The sequence below is a fragment of the Hydra vulgaris genome, chromosome 12, assembly GCF_038396675.1.
Source record: "Hydra vulgaris chromosome 12, alternate assembly HydraT2T_AEP".
Classification (NCBI taxonomy): domain Eukaryota; kingdom Metazoa; phylum Cnidaria; class Hydrozoa; order Anthoathecata; family Hydridae; genus Hydra; species Hydra vulgaris.
In genome coordinates this window covers 36313423-36327393 of record NC_088931.1, presented here as the reverse complement: position 1 = coordinate 36327393, position 13971 = coordinate 36313423, and the positions used below count along the sequence as shown (strand labels likewise).

Here is a 13971-nt window from a genome sequence, read left to right as displayed (position 1 = left end):
ATATATATATATATATATATATATATATATATATATATATATATATATATATATATATATATATATATATATATATATATTAGGGGTGTTCAAAAAACAACTTTTTTTGAAATTGTCTGCTGCCACCCCATAAATGTGTTCTTTGTAATAAATTAATACTAAATCTAAAAAATTTTTGAATAAAAAAATATTTTAGGGGTCGCTAATATTTTGAAAAAAAAAGTTCTTCAAAAGCATATCATGTTGGGTCTCAAAAGAAGTGAAATTTTATAAAAATTTCAAAAATAGTAAAAAAAATTATTACACATTAAAAAAGTTTGTTTAAAAAAACTATGAAAATATGTACTTTTTTATTTTTAGTTAAAAAATGGTGGTTTTTAAGCCATAAAATTTAAAATAGTAATCTTTATATAAAATGATTATTATTTTTAGAATTTTTATAAAATTTCACCTCTTTTGAGACCCAGCATGATATGCTTTTGAACAACTTTTTTTTTCAAAATATTAGGGACCCTGATATGTTAATATTGATACAAAAATTGATACAGATATTGAAAGAAATAGTTTAAAACTGAGTATATGATATACTATATATATTTATACTAATTATATACCTGGTTCTATCGTATATCAAATATAATAATTGATATACTATATCAAGAACCAAGTTCTGACTATTTGAAAGATTTAGACATCGCAGAATCTCATGATGAATCATATTTTTCTAAAGGAAAACCTATTAATGATACAGAGAGTTTATTCTGATAATTTAATAGAATTCAATATCTTTAATTGACAACTTTTAGATTGTGCAGTTCATAATAATTGGACCAGTACATTAGTTAATGAACTTCTTGAAATATTACAAAATCAAGGTTTGGAACTTCGTGAAGATGCAAGAAAAATTTTAAAAAGCACCTATAGGTATAACTAAGTTATACCTTTATAGGTGTTTTTAAAATTTTCCCTGCAACTTCGATATAAACAGTTATTTACTGTTCCTGAAAAGTGTGGTTGTAATTACTCTTATTTTGAAATACAGGCAAGTATTAAGAACATTTTTTTTTTTTAATTTTATTATTGATGGTTTACCTTTATTTAAATTTTTATAAGTAACAGCTTCTTTAATTCATTCAGCTCCTTCAAAATTTGAAAGTCTGTGATTCAAAATTTTGCTTTTCCTCAAAAAAAAAGTTAAAGAAAATATATGAAGTCAATGATTAATCTTCAAGTTTTACAAAGATTAATGTAAGTAATATTTTTACTTGTAATAATTATCTTGGAAGTTATTTTAACTATATAGGTTTCTTTTTTTAATACTCCACAATACTCAAAATAGCTACCTAGTCAGTTCAGCAAGAAAAGAAGAGATTTTCCCTTTCGAAGGATGAAGTTAATAAGATTTTAAATTAGTTATATATATATATATATATATATATATATATATATATATATATATATATATATATATATATATATATATATATATATATATATATATAGTAAGTGACCGGGGCTGGATTTTTGTTGTTGTTGCTGCTGTTTTTTTTAATTTTGTTCAAGTTAAAATTTGTTATGAAAGTTTAAGAAAATATAAGAAAAAGTCACAAAAATAAAATATACAAATATAATATAATTCATAAATATTTACAATGACAAATAAGAAAGAACAAAGTAGATCAGATGGATATATGGTGTCTTTAAAAGATAGGAAAAGAAGTAATGATCTTAGAGAGAGTATGAGAGTAGTAATTATATTTATAGTGTGTATCAGAGAAGATGATAATGATGCCAATGATTAAGATGATGATGATGATCATTGTCATCATTATCATAATCATCTTAATCATCATCATCAACTGTATGCTTGATGATGATGATGATGATGATGATGATATTATGATGATGATGATATTATGATGATGATGATGATGATGATGATGATGATGATGATGATGATGATGATGATGATGATGATGATGATGATGATGATGATGATGATGATGATGAGTATGATGATGATATTATGATGATGATGATGATGATGATGATGATGATGATGATGATGATGATGATGATGATGATGATGATGATGATGATGATGATGATGATGGTGATGATGATGATGATGATGATGGTGATGATGATGGTGATGATGGTGATGATGATGATGATGATGATGATGGTGATGATGATGACGATGAGATGATATATATACCTTTATATAAAATATATCATGACTTTTAAATAACAATAATATATTTATAAGGAATATCAATAGTAATGCAGCCCCAGTCACAAACACGGCCCCGGCTATGTTTTATCAAACCCGTCCCCGGTCAAATATCAACCCCGCTCGCTTACTGTATATATATATATATATATATATATATATATATATATATATATATATATATATATATATATATATATATATATATATATATATATATATGTATATATATATATATATATATATGTATATATATATATATATATATATATATATATATATATATATATATATATATATATATATATATGTATATATATATATATATATAACGAAATAGTATATTTTTATTTTTTAATTAACTTTTAATTTTAATATATAGGCTCAATTACTTAATTAAAGAATGAAGAAGTATAAAAAACGTTTAAAGTTGAAAATAGTTTTGATCTTTATTAGTGTGATTCTATCGCGGAGTTTCTTGAATGTGATCAATCACTTTTCGGTACAAATGTTGCAAAAAAAGTGGTATACTTTTTATTATGGTTGAATGTTTAGTTTTCTTTATAAGGGTAAATTACTATCATAAGTTATATAACAAATTTTGATCTGTAGTTATATACTTGTTGCACACTTTACACATACACAGTATTATCGAATTGATCAAAACACTAATGAATTATCCTATCCTCAATATAACTTGCAATAAATTGCCCCATATCACTTATACTATTATTATCTTTTGAATTTAGAACCAGAAGTTATTAAATGCTGGTGGCTCATCATGCAGTGCAGTTGAGAAGAGCATGCTTTCAATGTAAGTATAATTTTTCTATAAAATGAGCATTTTTAATACCATTATTTTATTATGTGTGTATGCGTGTGATATGTGTTTGTATATATATATATATATATATATATATATATATATATATATATATATATATATATATATATATATATATATATATATATATATATATATATATAAATTATAAATTATGTTAGTGTATTCTACAAATAGAGTGCTCAATGTTCTAAAAGAACAGAGCAATAATAAATTAGTAAAAACACTTATCTAATTTTTGATTACTTCAACACTGTGTTTCACCATCAGTAGGTTCTGATGGTGAAACGCAGTGTTGAAGTAATCAAAAATTAGATAAGTGTTTTTACTAATATATATATATATAGGGGTGGGAGTTAAGGTTAGTTTTAGTCTAACTAAATTTAGTCGACTAACTTTTTAGCGTAACTAAAATTAGTCGACTAACTTTTTAGTTTGACTAAATTTAGTCGACTAAGTTTTTAATTTGCGAAAAATATATTGTTACTTTTACCCAAAAAATACTCTTTTTAAATCTTGTTATGTGTTAGTTGTGAAGTGGTTTGAGCGCCATTTTTTTTAATAACAAATTGCTGTAAGTTACAATTTAGATCTCCATGGCATCTTTTTCAAAGTTGATTTTCAGAGTTTTTAAAGTTTTTGGAGAAAATTTTTTTTTCTTAAGTTTGCGAGATATACACTTGGAGTTTTGTAATAGTAAAAAAACTGTATCCAATTACTCCCCCCTTATTACTAAATACTTGTTTTAACTTTCAATGAAAAGCGGTTTAAATCTGGATTTTTTCAATTTCTAATTAAAATGAACCATAAACTATTAGAAAAAAAAATGGTGCCATATTTTTGAAATGTGTTGTATGCAAAAGCTTTTTCGGATTTCTTTTATATAATACCAGCAATCATTTTTTGAGGTAATTATACCTAATTTATTTTGTTCTACACTCATAAAACGCAGTTTGTACAGTGACGACAATATGATTGTAGTTGTTAGTAACAATTACACAATATAGAAATAATAAAAAACATTAATTGCGTAACAATTTGTTACGCAATTAATGTTTTTTATTATTTCTATATTGTGTAATTGAATATATATCTTGTTCAACTCTCAATTTTTTTTTTTTTTTTTAATTATTATTAAAATGCTAATAACTAATTATGTATTCGGTATAAAATATCAGCTGTTTTTGGCGGAGTTGTTCTACTAACAAACCAATTTTTATTTAATTCAATAAAAGAAAATGTGGGGCAATACTAGGTACAAACAAAACATTTTTATTACCTAATTGTCACAAATTATATTACGTATTTTAAATTTCTTAAAAATAATAAATTTTAATGAATGTCTTTAAGTTGATTTATTTGTCTTAATTCATATTATGTTCATATAATTTCTCAACACAACAAAATTTAAGTAATGTCTTAACTGACATCTCAAAGTAATGGTTTCCCGCTTTATATTTGATAAACCGTTTTTCTCAAATATATATTTAAATTTACTTTTAGAAATTGCATTTTTAAACTATGTCGAAAAATAATACGTTTTCTCCAATTGAATATGCTGCTCCAATATCTGATTTGATGAATCTGACGAAGAAAAGATTGGATAAAAGAAAGACTATAGATGAACAAAACCTGCAGATCATAACGATAGCAAAACAAGTTCAAGTTTTTCATCCGGTCAAACAGAAATTGAAGTTGATGCTCAATCCATTGAAGAAGCAGCTAAAACTACATACGAATATTACTCAATCGAGGAGGAAACATCAAAATGAATATGCAATCAATGTAATAGTAACAGACCTAAAAAGTACTCTTGTAAAACATCAAAGAGTATATTAGATTACCATCTTGAACATGATCACAAAATAATAACGCCGAAAAAAAAACGAACTATGAGTGGCTTGTCAAAAGAAGTTAGCGATAAGATTGATAGAGCTCTTTTAATTTTCATTATTGCCTGTTGTCTTCCATTTATGTTGGTAGAAAGTAGTGCATTTAAAGAATTTGTTTTGTGTTTAAATCCAAAGTATAAAGTGCCTTGCCGAAAAAAGTTAAGATCTCTTTTAACTGATTTATATCGAGAAAAGGTTGAACTTTTGAAATCAAAATTATTATCAATTAAAGTTTTATCTATTACTACTGACGGATGGACGTCCTGTCAAAACTATAGTTATATATCTGCAACTGCACATTTCATTTTTGACAAAACAAATTTCATCAGTTTTTGTTTGGGCTTTGCATACCTTAATGGCCGCCATGATGCAGATAATTTAAAAGAGGCTTTGCTAAAAATCGTAGAAAAGTTTAAAGTAGATGATAAAATAATGAGTATAGTATCAGACAACGCCAGTAACGTACGCAACTGTCTAAATTCTTTAAAAGTTTGTTTAAACATTCAACCAATAAGATGCATGGGACATGTTTTGCAATTAGTTGTTAAAAATGTCATAGATTTAGTTGAAGAAGGTGAAAATATAGTTCGCCTAAATTCTTTTTCATTGCAAGAACATTAACTAAGTGCAGGAAAATTGTTACATCTTTTAATCATTCTTCTCAACTTAATGATTTATTAGAGGAAAGTCAAACACGACAAGGTGTCGAAAAAAATCACATACTTCATTTGATTCAAGATGTGAAAACTCGTTGGCACTCTACGTTTCTCATGGCAGAGCGAATGCTTAAGCTTCACTCCTACGTAAAAGATATCTTTAATTCGAAACAGCAGTACAAAGATATGAGAAAATATTTACTCGATGAAGATGAAATGGTTAACTTAAAAGAAACGGTAAATGCTTTATTAAGCTTTAATTAAGTAAATGTTTTACTATCTGGCGATAGGTATGCAACGTGTTCTTTAATTATTCCAAGTATAAAGTACCTTGAGAAGCAGCTGAGTAAGAATAAAAGTGAAACTCCTCCTTTAATTTTAATATTGAAATCACATTTGTTAGAATCTTTACAAACTTACAAAGATTCATATGAATTAGAGAGTAATTCCTTTTTATTGTGTCCCGCTTTTTTGGATCCAAATTATAAAAGTTTTCAATTCTTTGAAAAGTACGAAAAAAAGAAATATTTAAAAATTGTGAAAGAATTTTTGTCAGATTTTTATCTCTCAAAAAGAGTTGGTGAAATAATTCCAATTAAAAAGGTGACAAAGGAATCAAAAAAATTTAAGTTGTCATTTGAGGATGAAGAAGATGATTCCGGAAGTGAGAGTGACAAAAATGTAACCTTAGATTTAAAAAAAGAAATCAGTAAATATATAAAATTGTCAGTGCACGAACAAAATGTTTTAGAGTTTTGGCATCAAAATCAATATGTTTTTCCAATATTGTATTGCATTTCAACGATGATTTTATGTACACCTGCTACCAGTGCACCAAGTGAGCGCCTTTTTTCTGATGCATTAAACAATTTGTATGCTAAGCGAAACAGGATGACGGCTGAATGTTTTCAAATGTTGATGTTTTTGTACGAAAATTTGGAATTTTTTAATTTGGTTTAAAATTGGTGCAATTTAATCAATGTAATACGGAAATATCTTGTTGTAATAATTATTTTTGAATTTATTTTATTGTTCTTAAATAAAAACTCTTAAATTTAGAACTTGAACTGTTTTGTTTTAAAAACAATCAAACAAGGTTGCAACGTGTTTAAAAAATGATTTTATAAAGTTGTTGCTCTCATGTTTGGGACAGGGGGGGGAGGACCCCAGAAACTTGAGGGCTTTTATGTTTCCAGGCTACAATTATCGCAATTTTTTGCAAAGTATCATTATCCGATTTTCAATTTTTTTTTTTAGAAAAACCAATTGCTTAATTAGACTATAAAACTAAGTGCAAAATATGAACGTAGCAAGTCTTCCCGATTCTATGTTATTTAAATTTAAGTTTTTTTACATTTGTAAATATATTTTACATTTTCATGTATTAATTATGACCCACCCAAGTTTATATTTCATAATGAATGATTTCATTAACCTTACCTTTTCTTTATAATTATACAAAAAATGGCGTCTTAAATGCGGTTCATTTAAGTTGATATTTCAAACTTACTTTTTAAATAAGATTGCTTCTAGTTAACTTTAGATCTTACTTTTCACGCTAAAACTCTTATTTTCTAACAAACTATCTACTCCAGCTTGAAGCAATTTAAAGCCAAAAATTGCTGCTGCCTAGTATACAGCCATATTTAATATAATTAAATGATTTTATATACGACTAAAAATTAAATTTTTGATACCAAAAAAAAAACATTATTTTGGGAAATTATTTCATGTTTTCGTATTTCATATTTCATATACTATTTCATTTGTCATAAAAGGCACATAATAACCCATTTGTTTTTGTCAAATAAAAGTTAGTTTATATATAGCTGGTAAATCATGCTATGATAATATTAAATACTTAGTTATTCTTGCGGTTTGCCATAAATTGGCTTTTCTAAATTCTTTGAAACTGTGACAAATTATTTTTTTATATATTGCTGTAGACTTATTGTTTATGAATATTATAGAATTTTTTATTTTTATGTTTAACCTTTTAAAATAACTTTTTAAAAGGTTTTGCATTATCAAACGAGTTATAAAAAAGCCCATTAGAAAATACACCTACTAAAAAACAATGCTCAGAGGAATATATATTATGGAGCTTATAGAGTAGTCGAGGCAAAAAATGGCGACATATCGGAAATAATACTCAAAAAATACACAAAGCTAAGGCTGGTGAATGAAGGACCAAGGAGTTGCATGAAACCAGACCTTGACTAAAAATTTTATTTAACCATTTTTACTTTTCGCTTTACTTTTTTTAGTCATTTTAAAACTATCTTTACAGATCTATTTTATTATTGATGGAACTTTGTTTACACGAAAAAAGTTCCCAAATTTGCTAATGTTTATCTTGGAAAAATGATGAAAATCTGTTCGTGCCGACAACTGATTTCCTTGGTGTAATTTGTTTAGTAATTTGTCAACACGTGAAGTAGTTACTTATCCTGAACAGTCTTATTAAACAAATGCTATAAAATTTAAATTAATACCACGTGATCAGAGTTATTGTTTAAAAACTAAGCGCAGCCATTTTAATAGATTTTTTTGTTTACGGGTGAAAATTTAGAGTTTGTCGGAAACTCGCATGGCTCGCTGATTTCTGCGGCCTCTTTGATGTAAAACAATAGGTTGCGCGTCCATCTCTTATTGTTCCATGGTAATAGATAGTGGGTGTCATACCCCCAACACCACCTTCCCTTCTCGCTGGCTCCAATACTATATATCACTAAAATGAAAATGAAAATTTGTAGGCAATGTATAATAAAATCCAATTTTAGGAATGTTACTTATCTGGGATAATTTTTCCTATGTTGCTATTTTAAGCCTTTGAAATAGGGTTGTTAACCAAAAGGTTTCAAAGATTTCTGTAAAAAAATCTTTCAAAAGGGTATATACAATTAGTATTTATTTTTATTCGTAACGAATATATAGAAGCATTAAAATTTGTCAAAGTAACTTTCGCAAATAATATTTCTGAAAATTAGACTTTCGCAAGTTGCTATTTTAAATAATGCTCTTCCAAAACTTCCAAAAGTTTCACTTTCGGAAGTAGCACTTGAGAAATGAGCGCTTTTAATAACTACGTTTCGAAATCTATAAAGCAAGTTTATTCGCCTAACTGCAAGAAATGTGAAAATAAAATATCTGTATAATATACAGATATTTTATTTTCACATTTCTTGCAGTTATATACAGTGTATATATCAAACTGTTTGTAATGAAACTTTATCTTCAGTATAGCAACATATTAAATTTTTACTAGTTTGTTTTTTCAAATAATGATCAAAAAATTTATTTCGAAAGGAAAATTTTCGATAAATCCACTTGAAGAACGGTCACTTACGGAAGAAAACTTGAAATTCGTCATAAAAACAAGATTGAAATGTTCCATATAAAAAAATCCGTTCAATGAACTAAGTAATTAAATGCTCATTACTAAATAAATTTCATGGCTTCATAGGTTATTCAGTTTTTAGTACTGAAGCTTGTTTTAATCGACTAATTTTAGTTACGCTAAAAAGTTAGTCGATTAAATTTAGTTACGCTAAAAAGTTAGTCAACTAAATTTAGTTAGACTAAAAAGTTAGTCGACTAAATTTAGTTAGACTAAAAAGTTAGTCGACTAAATTTAGTTAGACTAAAAAGTTGGTCGACTAAATTTAGTTAGACTAAAAAGTTAGTCGACTAAATTTAGTTAGACTAAAAAGTTAGTCGAATAAATTTAGTTAGACTAAAAAGTTAGTCGACTAAATTTAGTTAGACTAAAAAGTTAGTCGACTAAATTTAGTTAGACTAAAAAGTTAGTTGGGTAATTTTAGTTACGGTTTTTTTAGCTAAGTTAGTTACAATTTTTAGTTTTGGTTACAACACTATATATATATATATATATATATATATATATATATATATATATATATATATATATATATATATATATATATATATATATATATATATATATATATATATATATATATATATATATATATATATATATATATATATATATATATTGCGTCATAAAGTGTATTATAAATGTTCTCTTTATTCCTTTCCCCTTTATTTTTACATTCTTATCTTTACAATTTTTTTTAGGTTTAAGACTGTTTACCTTATTCCTACAGCAAAAAAGAACTTTAAAATGCTGTTGGCAATATTCTAAAGCGCGCACCTGATTCTAAAAGATGGTGAATGACTTTAAGTGTTCGAACAGTCGTCGGTTCTTGGAAATTAACAAGTGGATGAAGAAGTTTAAAAAAATTATAATTTATAAAACTTAGCACAATTATATTTTTAAAAAGTTTAAGCAAATTTTTATTTTTTACTTATTCTCAAAAAATTCTGTGAAAGCATAAATCTTAACCTTACCTATGAATAAAGTCATGTAAAAACACGTATTTTAGACGTCGAAATGAGAACGGCTAAACTAGGTTATTTAAAAACGTCATTTGGCGTTTCCATTTAGCACTAATTCTGAACGTCCTAAATTCACGAATTTTAGACGTCTGAAAAACACGTCTTTATTCCATCCTAAAAAGACGTCTTAATTACGTCCCGTAAAGACGTCATCTGGCGTTGCCATTTAGAACCGGTCCTGAACGTTTTAAAAAGACGTCTTTTCGACGTCATAGACGTCGGCGTGCTACTGGGTAATACTGCTAAGAAATTTTTTTTCAATGCAAGCTGCTCTTCTGAAATCACTGGAGTAAATAATAATTTGATTAAGCGACTTTACATAATTCTACAAGCTCTCTCCTTAGGTGTTATGATAAATGCTGAAAGTTTTGGTACATATGCTGCAGAAACTGCCCACATTTATGTGAGTAATTATACCTTGAACTATATGCCGTCTTCAGTACACAAAATTTTACTTCACGGAGAAAATATCATAAAACATTTTACTATTGCCTATTGGTCAACTTTCAGAAGATGCGCAAAAAAAAGGGAAATGTTTTTTAAAAAGTTCAAAAAGTACGTGTTTGCCTTTAGTCTTGAGTTTAGCCAAAAGCTCGTATAAATGTTTTTTATGTATATTTTTTTAATATGAATACATTTTCCAATTAAATAAGCATTTTATGTATTTTTTGCTGTTTCGAATACTTTCAAAGTTTTTTCGTATAATTAATTTCATATAATGTACAATTTTTCATATAATTAATTTCATATAATGTTTATTTAAAAGTAAAATAAAAATTTAAATTTTGAATTTTTTGATTTTTATTTACAAATTTTTTATTTAATTTTTTTTTTTTTATAAAATATATTTCTTTAGAAGCGTCATATACTACTTTACATTTATGCAAAATTTCAACACTTAATCTTAAGTAACAAAAAAATTATTGATTTTTGATCCAAAACAGACCTTTATTTTCCACTGTGCGCCGCCGCAATTGAACTTATTGTTATTGAACGTTAAAGTCTTTCTAATTTTTCCAATTTTTTATTTTATTTTAAAGAGGTATACCACCTATGGTGTTTGCTTTCGCCCCTATTTCCACCCCTCGTGTGTGCAACTTCTGTTAATGATTTACTGTTTTAAAATCTTGCACACACGAGGGCTGAGAGTAGATATTTCAATTTTGCTAAGTGTTATTTAAATTGGCTTCTTAGCTGTTTTTTTTTAAAGTTTCTAACTTGGAATTGATAAAAGGCTAATCTATGAAATAAAAAATACATTTTTGACTATATTTCAAAATAAAGACTTATAAATCGCTTGTTAAATTTTCTTTATTCAGTTAAGCATTCGTTTTATTTATTAAATATTATATTATCTAGTATTTTTAAGTATGTTTACATATTCTGTACAGTTGTTTTTAAATTAAAAAGTTCACAAAAAACAATTTAGTTTAATTCGGAACACACTATGTAGATAGATTCGATTCATGTTATTTTAATCTCTCGTTCACACTAAATAATAAACACAAGTAGAAATATGATGATTAGGGATATCCAAATCATGTTTCTGTGGGCATAAATCATCCACTAAATAAAGTTTTGATTTTATATTAAAAATAGTTCGAAAATGCTGTCTTTTGCAATAGGTAGTGCATATAAACTTGTACATTTTACCTTCGCCGAAAGATATTTCATTCGGTAGTTGATGGACATTTAACTTATCTCGAATATCCGACTCAATGAAAAGATAAGGAGGAACACCATTAAATTTATTTGAAATCGAAAGTTGATGTGAGCAATAAGAACACTTTTTTTTAAGAAAAAAGTTCAAGACTACGTCTTCACCTACTTTTGAGAAGTAGAAATCATTAATAGTTCTAGTTAAACTTCGCATGCACAATTGACTACAAACTACTTGTGACTCAAAAGACTGAATTGGCTTAATGAAATTAATGAAATGCTTCATTTCAGTTCCGAATGTACAGATCGAAGCTTCAAGCTTGCTTGAAGTCCAAAGCGCGAGTAAAAAAAATCAATTGTACATGTGTTCAATAATTTAACTGGCTTTTTAAAATTTGATTTAATAAGCTTTCCTCCCCATTTAGGAATATTACTAAGAAACCACGAGTTTTCACTTTGTTTTTCGTTAACTTTCAATTTCTTTGGACTGACTACATCCTGCTTATTAGACAGCGAACGCTTTTTATTCTTGATAGATTTATCTTCATCTATGTTTGAATGATCATCAAATGACTCAGAAGAAGAAACTAAGTTAATTTTAGGCTTCTTTTTCAAAAACTTTTTAAATTTTTTTAACTCATAAACTTCATCTTCTGAAGTTTCAATTTGTGTCAACATTGAAGTTTCTAGTTTAGCGTTATTTGTAAAGACGAATGTAAATAATCCAGCTGGATTCGGAAGCATCTCAAAGTACTTTCCACATGCTAAATAATAAATTACGCTAGCGATATGCACACAGCAGCCTACAGTTCTCATGCCGGTCTTACAAGTACAGTACCATCCTTCGATTCCAGTTTCATCATTTGTATTAGGTAAATATTGCACGTACACTTTATACTTTGTAGACCCAGAATGACGAGATCTGATAATAAGAGAAAGAACTTTTGATTTCCCTATCGATTGAACAGTTTCTCATATTGCCAATTCATATTTTCCTTTATTGAAATGTTCAGAAATGTAGCTTAAGCATTGCCTAAGTTGATATGAGCCCCAAGTGATATTGTTTTTTATTATTTCTTCAGGCAATTTAGGAAAACCAAGTACAAGTGTTGCTTCAACGTTTACAAACAAACTTTTTTTGTTTAGTTTTTCAGTTTTGACCAGCTTTTCCAAACTATTTTCTAAATGAAGCTTTACTTTCATGTTGTTAATAATTTTTTGTTTGTCATCCTGGTCTGAGTAAAGACGCTTATAAAATCTATTAATAAGGGATGCTGCAATTCTGTAGTCGGTGAGTGTGTGAGGCAAACATTTATTGCGCACTTTATCTAAGGCTCTGAAAGATGTTTTTACAAATGAATTTGTAAATTTGATAACCCAACGACACTTGGTAATCATTCTAGATTGATTAGCTTGTAATGTTGTCAATTGTTTTTGACCTCTTTCTACGCATGCATGCATTTTTGGCTCCAAATTATAAGTATTTTTTTAAGTCATCAAGACAGTCTTGAAAACCTCTATCAAGTAATATAATGTCATCAGGATGAAGCAATTTTCTAAGATTTTGGTCGCCTAGAAGTGCATCATTCATGATTGAAGCATCATTTTTTATTGCCTCGTGAAGTCCAAATACATCGACAATTTTTCCATTTGATATAGAAAATAAAAAAGGTTTAACCAAATGTGTTTTTTTTTTGTACGCTGAATGTTTTTCGTTGAAAATAGTTGTTGCTGCTCCTTTGAAAATAACAGTAAGTTCCGTCGACAACTAATATCAACTGAGATTCTTTAGCATTAAATATTTCTTTGGCCAATTCGCTGTTATTTGCTAACCATTTACTCCTTGTTAAGTGACTTACACTAAGTTATTAGGGATGAAATCTTTGACAAAAGCATCTCTTACTTGTTGCAAATATCGATATACTTCAAAATGAGAGTCAATATCAAAAAAATCAGCGACAGTGTATTGATCAAGGCCAGTTTTTAGCTAAAACAGAAAGATGGCTAGAATTGAGATTTAAATCTACTACTGGTGTTTCTGAGTGAAATCAAATCTCCTATTAGTTCTTCAAATTGTTGTCTATTGAATCCAGTAGATCGCTGGCAAATAGAATCAGGTAGCTTTGAAATATCGGAAAACTTTGAAAATATACTGCTATGCTGAGCGTAATATCGAAACATCTCTAGTAAAGATTTAACTTCTGATGCATTTAGTTTCAATTTCTTTTTAACAAATATCAGCTGATTTAAAGCTTCATTGTTTAA

The 13971-nt window shown here is 27.1% G+C and overlaps 1 long non-coding RNA gene across 1 annotated transcript; it reads left to right on the top strand.

The window, feature by feature from the left end:
* The first annotated feature begins 2615 nt into the window (after positions 1-2615).
* Positions 2616-6683, top strand: LOC136087736 (uncharacterized). Its single transcript, XR_010642024.1, has 3 exons — positions 2616-2758; positions 2983-3047; positions 4581-6683. It is a non-coding gene; the product is annotated as an uncharacterized LOC136087736 (long non-coding RNA).
* The last annotated feature ends 7288 nt before the right edge of the window (positions 6684-13971 follow it).